Genomic DNA, 6000 nt, shown 5'->3' on the forward strand with positions numbered 1-6000 from the left:
CATAACTTTTATATACACTGGGAAACTAAAAAATCATTTGACTTGCTTTATTTTGATATTCACTTTATTGCAGGTGATCTGGAACTGAACCCACAGTACCTCTGAGATATGGTTGTATAGCACTAAGCTGCCTGGTGAGACAGAGAACACTGGGCCTCAGATCACTCATCCTCCATCAGACAAGTCCCTGAACTTATTTACATGGTAGTGACAGGCGTCCAAAAAAGAGAAGGGAATAACATTAAAGCTCAAGGCCTTGTTTCAAGACTGGTGTGCTGTCCCTTCTGCTGTCTTCTGTTGTTAAAAGACCATCACAAGGTCTGTGTACACTTAGGAAGTTTAAGTAAGCTCTATCTCATCATAGAGAGAAATATTGCAAAGGGTCTCATACCAAAAAGCATAAAGATTTGTGGGTATTTGCAACTGATCTACCAAAAAAAAAAATTGAGAATGACCAAAAGTGTGGGTGAACTTAGCATATTGAATATCATACTGAATATAATATATATGTTGTCTCTGCTTTAAAGAAATTGGCTTTGATGTTATCTTATAATTCTGTGATTTATGCTGACTTCTATTCTCACTGGCATGCATACTTAACTTCTATGTCATAAAAATAATGGATTAGCTGAAATATGGCAATATTAATGTAGCTCTTTCTCTGGTTGAATTCAGTGCTTGGAAATAAACAGGTAAAGAGTTGTGAGACTTCTTCATCTGAAAGCTTATATGAGAAGAAATTTAAAAAAGCCTGAAAATAAATTGTCTACATGGTTCTATCTATAGTGTAACAAGATTTGAAAGATTTTTACTTTTATCCTAAAAAAGGTGAAAACACACAGGATGACAACCATTTCTATCCTACTGGCATGGGTTTGCTGATACTGATGTGAGACTAGAATAAATTATTATTAACATCTAAAGTATAGTATGGAAGCTCTGAAAGTAACCATTAAAATTGTTGAGTACAGACAATTCCATTAAGGCATAGATTTGATATGTATTTGTTGGTTATTTATCTTCCTCACTATGGTATAGGTTTCTATAATACATATTTGGAAGAAGTATGCCTGACTTTACATGTTGCTGTAATCTTTCCCATGTTGCCAGGGAGTACAGAGCTAAGAATTATGCTCAGTTGCAGTAACTTTTTTTTTTTTTAATCACATACTGTCTGATATGTTAAATCTTCTCAGTCTAAACACTTTTATCTCACTTGAGCTAACTTATTTTATCTTCATTCTATTGAATTTATTTTTTTTGTTTTATTTATTTTTTTTAAAGAGTTTATTTATTTATTTGTCAGAGAGAGATAGAGCACAAGCAGGGGGAGTGGCAGGCAGAGGGAGAAGCAGAGGGAGCCTGATGCGGGACTGGATCCCAGGGTCCTGGGATCGTGACCTGAGCCGAAGGCAGATGCTTAATGACTGAGCCACCCAGGTGTCCCCTTTTTTTTTTTGTTTTCGATTTAGCTTATTCCAATCAGATCCAGAGATAAGGGATAAACTAAAATATCAAAGGAAAACAAGCACAAATTTATCTGTCACAGTTTCTATGTTCACCTATTTGGGAATAATTGTCATAGAAACTTTTGCTAGAGCTAATGAAGCAAATAATATATTTTCAAGGAGAAACAGTGCCAGATTTTAGATGGTAAAAATGAATTGCCTTAGGCAAGGTCTTAACCCCAATTACTTCAATTATGTGTTTCATGGAAATCATTATACTCAATTAATATTTGTCGAATTTATTCTATATTCATAGCACTTTTATGAATGCTATAAAAACTCATAGACAAAGTGAACTCAAAGCTTCTATCACTGAAAGTTTACTTTGAAATATAGCTATTCAGATTTCTATAGTGAGTATATGTGCTGCCGAAGCGAGCACTCAGATTTCTGTAGTGAGTAATCAATATTTTACAGGTTCACATTTTTAAATTGTAAATTTAGAAATTCTTTTAGATCTTGGTTTTGCTGCATTACTATTTCAGGGTTACTGGGATCTTTCTTTTATAAACTAATAATTGTTCATAAATTGATCCTACCCATTCCCCCCAGAATTCTTATGATCTGGTCTCAAGGTTTGCTTATACTCCAGCTTCTCTTTTATATTACTTCTGGCCGTGTCAAAATATCTCTGTTAGCCTGCGTCATTACCCCTCACAGTGCCGCTCAAACAGAAATTTGAAAGATTTGTTTTGGAAAGCAAAAATTCTCAAAAGCCAGTTTATAACATGACAATTACATCTAAGTGATTTATCTGAAATTTTATTGAGTTTTTAAGTAAAACAAATCGTTTGAACTCTTAGCTAAAAACTAGTGGTAAAATTATAGGAAGAACAAGTGGAAGTTATTTTCCTGGGAGGGAAGACTTCTATAATATTACATAGGAAAAAATGGAAAGTCAAAAAGGTTAAATAACTATTCTAAATAAAAGGACTAGGAAGTGGAAGAGTCACCAATTCTGAACTCTAGTCCCAAGACTACATAAAATATTTCTCCTACATAATTCTGAGAGGAGGTATTGACCCTCTGAAGGGCATTAATTTAAATTTATGAATTCACCTCTCTGATACATAATTTACTGATCTAAGAAGGAAAGTCAGCTGTCATTAGGGACAATAGGAGTTGCTAGTTCACAGAATCCTTGTTTATCTAAATCTGTCAGAATCCTTGTGAGAATCAGCTAATAAGTGGTAGAGTTTTAATATCAAGTTGTTAAAGCTGCCTAGCTGCCAGACTATAGCTCTACTGCAATAAAAAAAAAAAGAAATAGCTATATAGTTTATTGTCATGGCTTCCTATCTTCCAGTTTTTGATTTTTCACTTGGAAAAATATGCATCATTAACTATAACTTTATTTCTTTTATAGTTTACTATGAACTGATAATATTGATTTGATACAAACATCACTTTATTATATTCCAGTATACTCAGTATATTGATGAAGTTTTTGAATAAGTGCTGATTATTCTATAATCTTAAAATTTAAATTGAAGCAAAATTAAATTGATGCAATATTCGTATCAACACATATTTGCCTATATATTTGCTGACATTAGAGATGTCAGATGCCAGATCTTTGGTTTTGCTGCATTACTACTTCAGTGTTACTAGAATCTATCTTTTATAAACTAATGATTGTTCATAAATGGATCCTATCCACTTCCTGACATTAGAGATGATTAGAACATATGTCTCTTTCTCTGATAGATTCATATCTATCTGCCTATCTATCATCTGTCTATCTACCTCTCCATCTATCAAGAGACATCCTTGTGAGTAAAATATGTAATCACCAAAACACTATGCAACTATGCATACTATGAGTTTTAGTTCAAAAATAAAAAATGATCTGTGATATAAAATAATCCAAGATCCATAGAATGCTGCTATAAGCAGGAAAGAATATGCAATGGAAAAAAGACAGTCTTTTCAACAAATGGTGTTGGAAAATTGGACAGCCACATGCAGAAAAATGAAACTGGACCATTTCCTTACACCATGCACAAAAATAGAGTCAAAATGGATAAAAGACCTAAATGTGAGACAGGAATCCATCAAAATCCTAGAGGAGAACACAGGCAGCAACCTCTGTGACCTCAGCCGAAGCAAGTTCTTATTAGACACGACTGCAGATGCAAGGGAAACAAAGGCAAAAATGAACTATTGGACTTCATCAAGCTAAAAAGCTTTTGCACAACAAAGGAAACAGTCAATAAAACCAAAAGACAACCAACAGAATGGGAGAAGATATTTGCAAATGTTTTATCATATAAAGGGTTAGTATCCAAAACCTATAAAGAACTTATCAAACTCAACACCCAAAGGACAAATAATCCAACCAATCAAGAAATGGGCAGAAGACATGAACAGACATTTCTGCAAAGAAGACATACAAATGGCCAACAGACACATGAAAAAGTGCTCAACATCGCTCGGCATCAAGGAAATCCAAATCAAAACCTCAATGAGATACCACCTCACACCAGTCATAATGGCTAAAATTAACCACTCAGGAAATTACAGATGTTGGCGAGGATGTGGAAAAAGGGAAGACCTCTTACACTGTTGGTGGGAATGCAAGCTGGTGCAGCTGCTCTGGAAAATAGCATGGAGGTTTCTCAAAAAGTGGAAAATAGAGCTACCCTCTGACCCAGCAATTGTACTACTAGATATATACCCCAAAAATACAAATGTAGTGATCTGAAAGGGCACCTGCACCCCAATGTTTATAGCAGCAATGTCTACAATAGCCAAACTATGGAAAGAGCCCAGATGTCCATCGACAAATGAATGGATAAAGAAGATGTGGTTCATATGTGCAATGGGATATTACTCAGCCATCAGAAAGGATGAATACCCACCATTTGCATCAACATGGATGGAACTAGAGGGGATTATGCTAAGTGAAATAAGTCAAGCAGAGAAAGACAATTATAATATGGTTTTACTCATATGTGGAACATAAGAAATAGAATGGAGGACCATAGGGGAGGGGAGGGAAAACAGAATGGGAAGAGATCAGAGAGGGAGGCAAACCATGAGAGACTCTGGACTCCAGTAACCAAATTGAAGGTTACAGAAGGGAGGAGGGTGGGGGGATGGGGTAACCAAATGCTGGGTATTAAGGAGGGCACATATGGTGATGAGCACTGGGTGTTATATGCAACTAATGAATCGTTGAACCCTACATCGAAAACTAATGATGTACTATATGCTGGCTAACTGAACATGATAATAAAAAAATTTAAAAAAAGAAAAAGAAAAGAAAATCACTAAGTTAAGCCTGACCTCCAATGGAGGGAAAATAAGAAACATCTTTGGAGGGAGGTGAATCAAACTGTGTCTCATAAAAGTTCATCACTAATTTTTACATTCTTTGGTGAATCTCACATCAACTATTATTGGAATTCTATTGGTGATTTTCTATGTCCCTGATTCTTTCCACATTTATTATTTGGAATTTTTCTACAAGGGTGATTCTTTCCTTCATGTATGCATGTATGTATGTAATTACTTACTTATTAATTTATGTAAAAATCCATGGATTTATGGATCTTATTTTATTCTTTGGTTTATAATTTGATACTATTGTTGTCTATTATATTCCAACTTGGACCATTTGGAGTTCTTTCAGGTTGGCTTCTGTCCTTTTTAAATGCCCCCATTCTTTTTTTTATGTGAGCAGTTCCTTAATTTCTGTTACTACAAGATGCTTCAGGCTTATTTTGAATTTCCTCTGCCCTGGTGCTAGAATCAGACATTTCTCCAAAGAGTTTCAGTTCCTTACATTAGAAAATGTTTCCAATGAAACCAAGACCTGAGGGCTAGGTGTGCTCGGTGCTACTCAGATGTCCCTAATTCTACCAATCTCCATGATCATTGATTGTTTCTTCTGTCAATTAAAATCTATGACTGAGCCCTTCTAGTAAAATTTCATTTCAGTTATTGGACTTTCAAATTGTAGAATTTCTATTGTTTTTTTAACATAATTTTTATCTCTTTATTGAGATATTTGTGAGATAGAGTTGTCATGCTTTATTTCTTTAAACATGATTTCCTTTAGCTCCTTTAGCATATTTATAAAGGTTATTTTAAAGTGTCTACCAAGTCCAACATCCAGGTACACTCCTAGGCGGTTTCTAGTGAATGCTTATTTTTCCTTTGTATGGACTACAATTTCCTGTTTATTTGCAAATCTCCAATTTTTTTGTTTGTTTGTTTAAACCTGGATGTTTTAGAAATTTTGTTGTAGCAATTATATCCATCAATTGTTGCTGTTGCTGTTTTTGTTGTTGTTATTACTGCTCTTTATTTACTCGTCTAGACTAGTTCCCTGTAGCTTTTATTTCCATTAATGTGCAACCACTAATGCCTCTGATGTTTTTGTTTGGTTTTATTGTTATCACGTCTTAGTCCATTTGGGCCATTATGACAGAATACCATAAACTGAGTGACTTACAAACAACAGATATTTATTTCTCATAGTTACCAA

Source organism: Phoca vitulina, unplaced genomic scaffold, assembly GCF_004348235.1.
Source record: "Phoca vitulina isolate PV1807 unplaced genomic scaffold, GSC_HSeal_1.0 scaffold11, whole genome shotgun sequence".
Taxonomy (NCBI): Eukaryota; Metazoa; Chordata; class Mammalia; order Carnivora; family Phocidae; genus Phoca; species Phoca vitulina.